The sequence below is a fragment of the Trichosurus vulpecula genome, chromosome 2 (genome assembly GCF_011100635.1).
Source record: "Trichosurus vulpecula isolate mTriVul1 chromosome 2, mTriVul1.pri, whole genome shotgun sequence".
Taxonomy (NCBI): domain Eukaryota; kingdom Metazoa; phylum Chordata; class Mammalia; order Diprotodontia; family Phalangeridae; genus Trichosurus; species Trichosurus vulpecula.
Window position 1 is genome coordinate 20,634,413 of NC_050574.1, and position 11,926 is coordinate 20,646,338.

Below are 11,926 nucleotides of genomic sequence, written 5' to 3' on the forward strand. Positions count from 1 at the left end.
AGTAGTATTTTATTTTTTCTAATTACATGTAAAGATAGTTTTCAACATTCACTTTCATAAGATTTTGAGTTCCAAGTTTTTTTCTCCTTCCCTCTCTCCCCCTCCTCCTCCTCCAAGACAGCATGCTATCTGATATAGGCTATACATGTACAATCATGTTAAGCATATTTCCATATTAGTCATATTGTGAAAGAAACAGAACAAAAGGGAAAAACCACAAGAAAGAAAAAACAAACAAAAAAGAGAAAATAGCATGCTTCAATCTGCATTCAGACTCCATAGTTCTTTGTCTAAATGTGGATAGCATTTTCCGTCATGAGTCTTTTGGAATTATCTTAGATCATTGTATTGTTGAGAAGAGGTACGTCTGTCAAAGTCAGTCATTGCACAACGTGGCTGTTACTGTGTATAATGTTCTCCTGGTTCAGCTCACTTCACTAAGCATCAATTCATGTAAGTTTTTCCAGGTTTTTCTGAAATCCACCTGCTTATCCTTTCTTACAGCACAATAGTATTGCATTATATTCACATACCACGACTTGTTCAACCATACCCCAATTGATGGGTATTCTCTTAATTTCTAATTCTTTGCCACCATAAAAAGAGCTGCTATAAATATTTTTGTACCTGTGAGTCCTTTTCTCTTTTTTATGATCTCTTTGTGATATGGACCTAGTAATGGTATTGCTGGGTCAAAGGGTATGTGCACAGTTTTATAGCCCTTTGGGCACAGTTCCAAATTGCTCTCCAGAACGGTTGGATCAATTCACAACTCCACCAATAATGCATTAGTGTTCCCATTTTCCCACATCTTCTCCAACATTTATCATTTTTCTTTTCTGTCAGATTAATCAATCTGATAGGCGTGATGTGGTACCTCAGATTGTTTTAATTTGCATTTCTATAATCAATAGTGATTCAGAGCATTTTTTCATACGACTATAGATCTGCTTTCTCTCTCGCTCTGAGAACCGTGATCAAATCAATATTGTTATTGCTTCAGGAAAAGACAGGACAATCCACTTCCCTAGGTCTCCACTCACTATTGCCTTGATTTCCAGATTAAAACATACCTGGCCACCACTCCTCTCCCTACATGTGTTCTCTCCCCTTATTAGAATGTAAGCATCTTAAGGACAGAGACTACCTTGCCCTTTATATTTGTAGCTCCAATATTTAGCACAGTGCCGGCACATAGGAGGTATTTAGCAAATATTTTTCATTCATTCAACAAACTGCAGCGGCAACTATAGACCCTTAATAGCAAATATAAACTCTTGGCATTTAGGGGGCAGCTGGGTGGCGCAGTGAGTAGAGCACCGGCCCTGGAGTCAGGAGGACCTGAGTACAAATCTGGCCTCAGACACTTAACACACTTACTAGCTGTGTGACTTTTGGCAAGTCACTTAACCCTAATTGTCCTGCCTTCCCCCTTCCAAAAAAAAATTTAAAAAATTAAACTCCTGGCATTTAAAACTTCACAATCTGTCCCCATCTTAGCTTTCCAACCTTAATACGCACTGTTCCTCTTTATGCACACAGTTCATCATCCATGACACCCCATCCTCCATGTCTAGATTACTCTTCCTTCTCATGTCTGCCTCTTAGAGTCCCTAGTTTCTTCCAAGACTTTGTCCAAAGGCCACCTTCTGCAGGAATCCTTTCTCCTTCTTCCCAGAGCCTGTCTTCCTGTACAAGGTTACCATGTAACTCTATTGCATATACCTATGTATAAACATTTTGTCTCCCCCATTAGAATGTCCACTCCTTGAGAGGAGACACTTTGGTCTTTTGTCCCTATATCTCCTCTGTCTAGAATGGTGTGTAACACATGGTAAGTACTTGATAAATGCTTATGGATTGATTGGATGTAGAGGTCCAAAATCCTAGAAACAATCCATTATCCTTCGGAAAGAAAACTAAAAATCTCATTTCAGTTCCACCATATTGTTCCCTAGCCTGACTTGATGGATCCCATGCTCTTTAAATAAGCTCAGAGACCTAGCTACCAGAATGAGACTGAAGGGTGGGAAAGGTGAAGAAAATGGAAAAGAGATTCTATTTTCCCTTTTGCCCCTTCAACCTCAGGTCACCTCTTTCCATATTCCCCCTGAAGGCCAACTTGTTCTTCTGCCTTCCTCACTGTTCTTGGTACATTTTGGGGGATCTGCCACACCCTTGTAGGTAGTACTTGAGCATCAAAAGCATGACCATGATCATCGATAGATTCAATGTATTCATCCCATGCACAGTGTCTCCCTTATCCCAGAAGAAGATGGCTTGGTCTGGTGCTCAGTCCTGAGTGTGCATGTTAATTTTAGCTTTGGAAACATAGAAGTCAAAAAAAGTATGTTACTTGTAAGACCTATCTTTGTAATACAGGAGAAGAGGTAAGTATGCCTGCAACAGGCATTCAGGTTTAGACTCTAAAGAACTGAGAAACCAATTGTTCTTTTGTTGCCTAAGAAAGAGAAAGACAGAAGCTAGCAGGGAAAATTCATTCGAGGTTTCTTGGAAGTTATGCTAAGTTGAGCATTAATGATAGGAAGAGACTATAAAAAGACACAGACATTGTACTGTCTTCTTTAAATGGAATTCACATGTTTGAAGTTCACTATCGTTTACCAGTAATGTGGTAAGTATTCTATTTTGGAAGGGAAAGACCGGGGCTATCTCCTGCAGGTCTCTTAGTATGTTTTATTAGTCCCTGGGGCCATGCTTTATGGTGTTTTTCATCCTTCCCTGATTTAATAATTCACGTTCCAAACCCTTTCCACTGTATGTGCATATTTTTCCTCATTGTCTGTGGTTGGCTTCTGACCTCACTATTCCTGGATCTCTGACATCAGAGCGGAAATCATTGTAAAGCCTCTAGTAATTGAATTGGGTGGCTGGTGGGGATCAGGCAGGGCTGGAAGCTAGCTTTTCAGGGAGACAATGTGGGAAGCAGCCGAGGGACCCTGAGAAAAGAATCTGTGGAAAAACCCCAAATCCCTAGTCATTTTTTTCTTAATTGAATACATCTGAGGCAGGAAGATGGCAGCTGAATGCTGCCAGACTGGTTCATGTAGATGTTTTCTCTAAAAGGGATGAGTTCCAGCAGAGTTCAGCTGGGCAGAAGGGATTGGTCTGCTTCCCAGTCACTCTCATCTGCTTGCAAGGTCCCCACATCTCTCTGGCCAGTGAAATGAGCACATCTGCAGATGACCGATGCTCAAGTTAGCCCTTCCAAGCCCAGTGTGGAGCCAAACCTAAGCCCCGTGTCAATGTCACTGGACAGTCACCCAGCACACTGACCCACCCACAGAGAGGAACCTCCCCATTCCACAGAGCTCTCTGCCTGCCTCAGTATACTGAGCTTTCCAGGTGGACCCCATTTGGTCTAAGTTGGCATCCCAATTCAACTGAGCTTAGAATGATGCTGCTTAAAACAATAAGATAGTTAATGTTCCATCTATGGAGGAAAGGATTGGAAAGGGATTCTGGGCAAACTTGGGAAGGATTGTATGAACCGATGCAGAGTCAGGCAAGCAGAACCAAGAGAATAATTTACCCCACAGCCATAGCGCTGTAAAATTTCTAGAACTCTGATCAGTGTACCAACCAATTTTGGCATCAGAGGATGGCAAAACACGCCTCCCACCTCTTGGCAGAGAGTGGGTGGACTATCAAGGCATACATATTCAGACACATATCACAGGACTGTAGATACACAGCTAGAAGAAACTGCAAAGGCCATGTAGTCCAGCCCTTACGTTCATTTTACAGATGAGGAAACTGAGGCCCAGGGAAGTTAAGTGGATTTACTTAAAGTCAGAGATAGAATTGAATCCCAAATTGCCTGACTCTAGGGCCTAGTGTACTAATTTGTTTTGCTGGAATGTATTTATTTGTTAAAGAGAAAGTTGGGGGTGGGGATGGGTTGAGCAGAGAACTCTTTGGGAAGTGAGTGATTAAAAAAAAAGTGGGAGGGGGGCTCTGGTACAAGAAGAGAAGGGATCTATATTTCCCGCCCAAACTAAAGAGAGTGTAATGACATTCAGGTTTGGCTCATGTTCTCTTCACTGTACTCCTTTTCTTTGTTTTTGTAGATTCTATATCTATTTGATAGCCTTAATTCTGCACCAAAGAAGTCCCTGATCCTTTCCCTTCAGAGAATCTCCTCCTGGCTCTCTTCTTGCCAGTCCCTTTCCCTATAGAATTTGCCACCTCTGAGTATCTGACATCATTCCTTAGCCTTCAAGGATCTCAGACCTTCATTTGGAGAGTTGCTGCCCTTCTATGACTAGTCCGGCAATGGGACTAACGGTAATGGCTTGTCATTCCAAATGACATAATGGCACAAAGGCGAAGTCCCCAGGTGTTCATGTACCAGATAACTAGGCAAATACCATGCAAGACCCCCGTAAAGAAGTATCATTGATGTCTTTTGGCTTTGTACATCACCACAGCTTTCCCCAGTATCCTTCTCCCTCTCCTTCCTTGGGAGCCAACCCATATAACAAATAGTACTTTGAAGAAAAAGGAGGAAGAGGAGGAGGAGGAGGAGGAAGAGGAGGAAGAAAAGATCATCCCAACTGATCAAAACATTAAAAAAGTCTAAGAATATGTGCAATGGACAACACTTGAGAACCTCCCACCTCTGCAAAGCAGTGAGGTCAAAGTGTCTTCTCTTCGGGCCATGTTTGTTTTTTAAATTATATATTTATTTTATGTTTTTATTGTATATTATTATATATTGTATATTATATAGTATATATTATAATGTTGTATATTATATTACATTGTATTGTATGGTATGTATTTATTATGTTTTTTTTTAATTATATTCCCTTTTGGTTTCTTGTGATTCTTTCCATTTACGTTGCTGTAAATATACATTGTTGTAAATGTACACTGTGTATGTTGTTTTCTTGGATCTGTTTATTTCACTTGGCATCAGTTCATGGAAATCTTCCCATGCTTCTCTGTATTCATCATATTTATCACTTCTGACAGCACAGTAATATTCCTCTACGTTCATGTACTACGATTTGTTTAGTCATTCCCCAATCAGTAGGGAATGTTTCCAATTCTTTGCTATCATAAAAAGTCCTGCTACAAACATTTTGGTGTATGTGGGGATTTTTTTTCTTATCAATGGTCTCTTTGGGATAAAATCTAATAGCAGAGTCTCTGGACCAAAGGAGATGGACATTTTAGTCACTTAATTTGCATAATTCCAAATGGTTTTCCAAAATGGTTCCACTGGTTCACAGTTCCACCAACAATGCACTAGTGTCCCTTGCTTCTCACAGCTTCCTCCAACATTAACTATTCCCATCTTTTGTCATCTTTGCCAATTTGGAGAGTCTGAAGTGAAACCTCAGGGATGTTTGGATTTCATGCAAGACCTTTAATTACACTTGGCTGATTGGAGGTGATCCCTGGATATTGGAACTCCATACCTATTCCCACTCATGTTATTGGAATAAATGTAATTATGTAATCAGGACATTCACCTGTATGAGAATGACTGCATATTCGTTTGCACGGGGGCATTGAGATGCAGTGGGAAGGGTACAGGATTTTCAGTCAGATGGCCTAGTTTCAAATCTAGGCCCAGCCACTTACTCTCTGTATCACCTTAAATAAATCACTTCACCTAGCCAGATGTCAGTTTCTTCATCTATAAAATAAGTGTGGACTATGTAGCCTTTGAGGTGCCTCCCAATGCTAAATAAATATATGACCCAAGGCAGTCATTAAGTCAAAGACCCTTCAGCTCTCCACCAGCGAGGGACTTGGGGCAGGTCAGCTGAATCAACCAACAACAGCCAACCTATCAACAAATGTGCATTAAACACCTATCACGGGCCAGTCCCTGTGCTCCATGCTGGGGATACAAAGACAAAAACCATGCAGCCTCTGCCCTCAAAAAGCTTACATTCTCTTTTCTTTCAGTTCCTGTTCCATCTTATTAGGAATAGCCTTCTTCTTGATGGACAGTCCTCCTCCTCTCCTTCCATTATAACTTCAAAAAGCAGTAAATATTTTGTTTTCTTAGTCCTTCCAATGGCTGTGGTTCTTGTTGAAGAAGTGTGGACTGCAGGTGAACTCACCCCCAAGGGTATTTCCATTGAAAGATACAGAGCAGGCACAAGTATGCCTATTGTCAGGACAGGCAAAGCAGCTTAAAAGACAAAAGCATGATGGGAGGGTCCAGTGTGAGGTTCATGTTTCAAGAGTAGGGCATGACAATGGATGGAGAGCCAAAGCATGGCACTTGTATCCACAAAGTATTAAAAAGAACCAGGGCACTAAATAGATCTGTGGAAGATTTATGGAAAGACATGAACAAGAATCACACAGGAGGAAAGGCTGGGGGACAGGTTGTGAAGTCCACCAGGGGTAGGGATCTCTCGACTGTACCCTTTACAGGTCCATTGGACCACGACAGATTCTAGATTTAGATCTGGAAGGGACATCAAGTAATCCTTCCTGCTCATTGGACAGAAACTGAGGTCTAGTAGGTACTTAATAAATGCTTGTTGATGGGGTGATTGTTGGTTGATTGATGTGAGGATTGGAATACAGGTCTTCTGTTTACCAATCCAAGGTTCTCTCCTCTGAGTCACTCTACTAGCATGAGGTACCCAGGGCAGGAATGATGATGATGACGATGACGATGATGATGGTGACGATGACGACGATGACGATGATGAAAATGATTAGCTCATTTTCATGTCTAGGTCAGACCTAATGTGGAAGGGGTGAGGGTAGGTTCTGAGCAGTTCAAATCAAAGATTCTGTTTGAACCTACGAGTGATCTAGGATAAGTGAGATGATCACTGACTTGTCTTCCTACCATAAAGTGCATTGTGTGTTGTCTGTATGGTAATACTGATGTCTACTCAGCTCAATTTTTCATTCCAACCATGTCCCCTTTCAATTCAATTCAAATCCAACCCAAGAAGTTATGAAGTGCCTACTATGTGCCCAAGGGTTATCCCTGGCTACTGGGACTCCATGCCTCTCCTCACTCATGTTACTGGAGGAAGTGTAGTGAGGTAGCTAAGAGGATAGAGTGCTGGGTCTGGAGTCAGGAAGACCTGAGTTCAAATCTAGCCTTAGACACTTACTAGCTATGTGGCCCTGGAAAGTCACTTAACCTCTGTTTGCCTTAATCCACTGGAGAAGGAAAGGGCAAACCATTCCAGTATCTTTGCCAAGAAAACCTTATACACAGTATGGTCCATGGGGTCATGAAGAGTCCGGCATGACTGAAGAGCAGACAATGTGCCCAGCACTGGGGTAGGCCCTGGGCATACAATGACAAAAGCACAATAGTCCCTGCCCTAAAAGAGTTTGGATTTTCCTAGAAACAACAAGTATACAGATGTGAGTGGCTTTGTGATGAAGTCTTCGGTTTGGAGTTATCAGACCTGGGTTCCAATCCAGATTCTGCCACTTGCTGGCTGTGGAACCTTGGATAAATTATTTAACCTCTCTGCATCTCCATTTCCTCATTTATAAAATGAGGAGAATTGGACAAATATTTAGGCTCTGAGCTCTAAATCTGTGTGAAGTCAACATTTTCCGCCTTCCCAGGATCTTACCAAGAAAACCTGGAACGAGGACAAAGGTTACGGCAATATCACAGGATGACACTCAGTCCTCCAGCAAACTGAAAACAGGAAGCACAGGACTAACAGAAGAAGATGTCTCCTGATGGAGGCAGTGTAAAGCAAAAGGAGTCAGGAGACCTGGCTTCAAATCCAAGTACCTACAACTGGGTCTCAGTTTCCTTATCTGTAAAATGAGAGAGTTAAATGACCTCTAACTACTTTTCTGCTTTGAATCAAAGACCCTAGAATGGGAGCAGCTAGGTGGTGCATGAGTAGAACACCAGCCCCAGAGTCAGGAGGACCTGAGTTCAAATCTGGACTCCGATGCTTGACACACTCACTAGCCGTGTGACCTTGGGCAAGTCACTTAACCACAATTGCCTTGCCTTCCCCCTTCCAAAAAAAACAAAAACCAAAATCAAGACCCTAGAATGGCAGGAGCATAAAAAAAAATCTCCTCTCTCAGAAGAGCTGATGCCATCCCCACCAGATATCCCACTTTTGTGCATTGGCATTGAACAGCTGACACAGAGGGACAGGGACATTCCAAGCAACGGTGGAGGCAGCCTTTCCTCCCCCTTTCCCCCAGGATTGTGGCAAGCCACTCTCCGGTATTCTGACTGAACTTGGCATTCAAAGAAAACAGAGACCTCTGAGCTTTGGGGATTCAGCCAGAAGGACTCAGATGGTGGGGAAACGCACTCTCTTTTCCTCTGCTTTTGCAATTGTCCTTCCATTGTCCCCTGGAGGCCCCAGGAGGCTTCTCTGTCTCTCTGATTCCCCCACGCCCTGGCCAGAGCGATTCTGTGCACCTGCACCTGGCGCAGCCCCTTATGCTGGCTGCTCCCGGCCATCTGTTGGGCTCTGCTCATTGCTGATGTCTAGGGTACCCAAAGCTACATAGAGGGGAATAAACAAGTTTGTTTGTTTGTTTGCCTTATCAGCTTGTTAAGATGTGGGTGGTTGGAAGCTGGAGGGCCCAACTGGGTGACATTTTTTGAATGGTATTCTTTAAGACAGCAGTTACCTGGGGCAGCTAGGGGGCGCAATGGATAGAGCGCAGGCCCTGGAGTCAGGGGGCCCTGAGTTCAAATTTGCCCTCAGACACTTACTAGTGATCTTGGGTAAGTCACTTAACCCCAATTGTGACAGCAGTCACCTTTTGGAGGAATAATAGCCAGGATTTACATCGTGCTTTAAGGTTTGCTAAGCACTTTGCAGGTATTATCTATCTGATCTCCACAACGACCCTGGGAAGCAGGTGCCATTATAATCCCCACTTTGTAGGTGAAGAAACTGAGGCTGAAGGGGATTGTACAGCTAGTGAATGTCTGAGGCAGAATTTGAACTCAGGTCATTCAGACTTCAAGGCAACTACTCTATTCACTGCATCAGGGAAATGTAGAGGATGGACCACTCTAAATGAATTAGAGGCTTCAAGATTCTTGAGAGAGGCACTTTCAAAGCCCTTTTATTTGAATCTATCCTAAGATTATAGATGGAAGGGACTTTGGAGATGATCTACACAACCCAGCTAGGTGGTACGGGGGGGGGGGGTGTACAGCACGTGACCCGGAGTCGGGACAAACCTGAGTTCAAATGCTGCCTCGGGTGCTCTCTAGCTGTGCCATGCTGGCCTAGCCTCGCTAAGCCTCAGTTTCCTCATCTGTGAAATGGCGATAAAATACCTCACAAGGTGGTTACAAAAACGAAATGAATTTGGCATTATTATTAGTATTGTTATCATTGTATTACGGGGATAGAATTGTGCTTCAGAGGAGGGGAGTGATTGGCCCATGGTGACACACACACACACACACACACACACACGTGCATACACACACACACACGAATATACACACATATATGCATACACACACACACACACACACACACACACACACACACACACACAGCACTCGGATTAGTTTCCAGGACTTCACACTTCAAACCTAGGGCTCTTTCTGCTTGCTCACCAACAAAGTGGAGCTCCTTGGACACAGTCACCTCCTGACTTCATGGCAGTCAGTCTTGGCGGTGTATTTTCTCTGCTCGTGCCGCTTTCTTGCAGTCTCCATTTCTTGTCTCTCTCTGGACCCTCACCATTCCCTTCCTCCCCTTGCCCATTTCCCCAGGAGGCCTCCTATTTAACAAGGCAAGGACGAGGTCAGAAGAGGCTGCCTGGGACTGCTCTGCTACCTGAAAGGAGTGAGGAATGAATTGGAAATAACAAATGAATCTAACTTCCTCTTGGACCAGAAAAAAAATCCGATTTAGCAAAGTCAAGGCATGGACTTGAGAAGGAGAGCCCTACCAGACTCCCCTGGGTCTGCGATGCCTTTTTTCTCCTTCTTGTTCCTGTCTTTGACACTTCATTGTTCCGATTAAATAGAGAACTTCCAGGGCCATGATCAGAGCTGTCAGAACTGTTTCCTAAGTGAATTTAAATAATAACCAGGCCTGGATGAGAGGAAGGCAGGAAGGCTGAAGCTGAGCCTCAGGATTATTCAGATTGTCTGTCAATGGTGAACTAAGGAGTCTTGGCTGAGACCACAGATCTGCTGCTGACCTCTCTAGGCCTCAGCCTCCTCACCTGGAAAGTGGGGGACTTGCCTGACCCCTTAATTAGGTTCCCTTCCAGATCTAAAATCCTGTCATCCCATGTATACTCTAGGCAAGGGGATAGAATTTAATGTGAAACTTCCACCCTGAGTGCTTCAAAGTACATGCTGGTTACCCCAGCATGAGTTTTACCCAGGAGAGCTGGCTCTGGAAAAGCCAGAAAAGAATTTGCAAAGAATGATTTGCATTCAGTGTAAGAAAAACTTCCAGCCAATTAGATGTATGCAAAGTAGAAGAGGTTGCCTTGTAAGGGAGTACAGCTTTCATTTCTCTGGAGGGCTTTGAGCAGAGACTGGATGACCCCTTGTGGGATGGTGTGGGGAGGATTCTTGTTCAATTATGGGTTGGCCTAGGTGGTCTCTGATATCCTTTCCAATTCTGAGATTCTGTGATCCCTCGTGAGTTGGGGATGGAGGGTGGGAGGTGCGGCTGGCTCTTCATGTTCCTCACTACAATTTCTTCCCCACACTGCCTTACCTAGTAAAAGACACGGTACTAATGGAGTCAAGTCATAGAACTCCCTTGCATTGGTCCCTTCCTTGTAAGATGGACTCCTTCCCTCAGTTGAGGGGTGCACTTAGAGGATTTTAGAACTGGAAGGCACCTCAGAGGTCACTTTGTCCTATCCTCTCATTTTACAGGTGAAGAAACTGAGGTCTGGAAAAGAGAAATGGATTGCCCTTGGTCACCTAGGTAGCAGATGGAGGGGCCGGGATTTGTACTCAGGGCCCCGATGCCCACTCCATCACTTGGGGCAACGACGCTTTCCTCACCCAGCAGAGATGTTTGTGCCATCTGCCCTCGCCCAAAGATGACCATAAGTTAGGTCTCCACTCTGAGAGTCTCAGACGGCTCTGAGTCACATTGGATCCTGCCCTTGTCTAACGAGTGGGGAGCAACAGAGGAAAATCCTCTATTCTCAGAGGGAAGCTGGCCTCTTTATGAATGAGGTCAATTCCACCAGGAGCAGTGGATGGACAAATCATTTATTCTTTCTGACCCTCAGTTACCTCATGTATTAAAAGGGGAGAATAACCCTTCCCTTGTTTTTCTCATTCCAGGCTAAGAAAGAAAGAAAATTGTAAACCTTCATGTGTAAAAGGCTCTAGGGATCTAAGTGCTTCTGTTTATAGCTTCTGAGTTATTTTTTGCTCTTTGTAGATAAAAGGGAGTAAAAGGAGGGATTTGGTCTAAGCCGGCCCAGGGCTGTACTTGTTCCTTCTCCATTAGCCGGGGAGTCCCGTCCACACACCCCCATACCCCACCCCCCCAACCTGCACTAGAGCAGGGCTGCCTGAGCTAGCGTTTTTTGAACACCTGCGTGTGGATGAATGAGTGGGTGTTGACAAGGAGCTGGAGCCAATGAATTTCCCCGCAGTAAGTGCGGCCAGATTCACATGAGGTCTCTGTAAGGTTTAGTGAGGCATGGTGCCCTCCCAGTGGATCAGAGTTGGAGCTCTGCTCAGTGGCTTTCCCCACCATCACCCACCCTCCTTGATCCCATGGGGAATCCCAGTATTCAATTGACTTGGAAACAGCAAACCTGACCAGGAGTTTTTCTTTATAGGAAGGGGGCTAATGGGTGAAGAAAGCTAGGTGAGCTTCCTAGAGTTCCACCTTGCCCTCCCCCCAACCTAAATTTGGCAGAAGGAAGCCAAATGAGCAGGACTCAACTGGTGGTGGTCCTTTTACCAGCA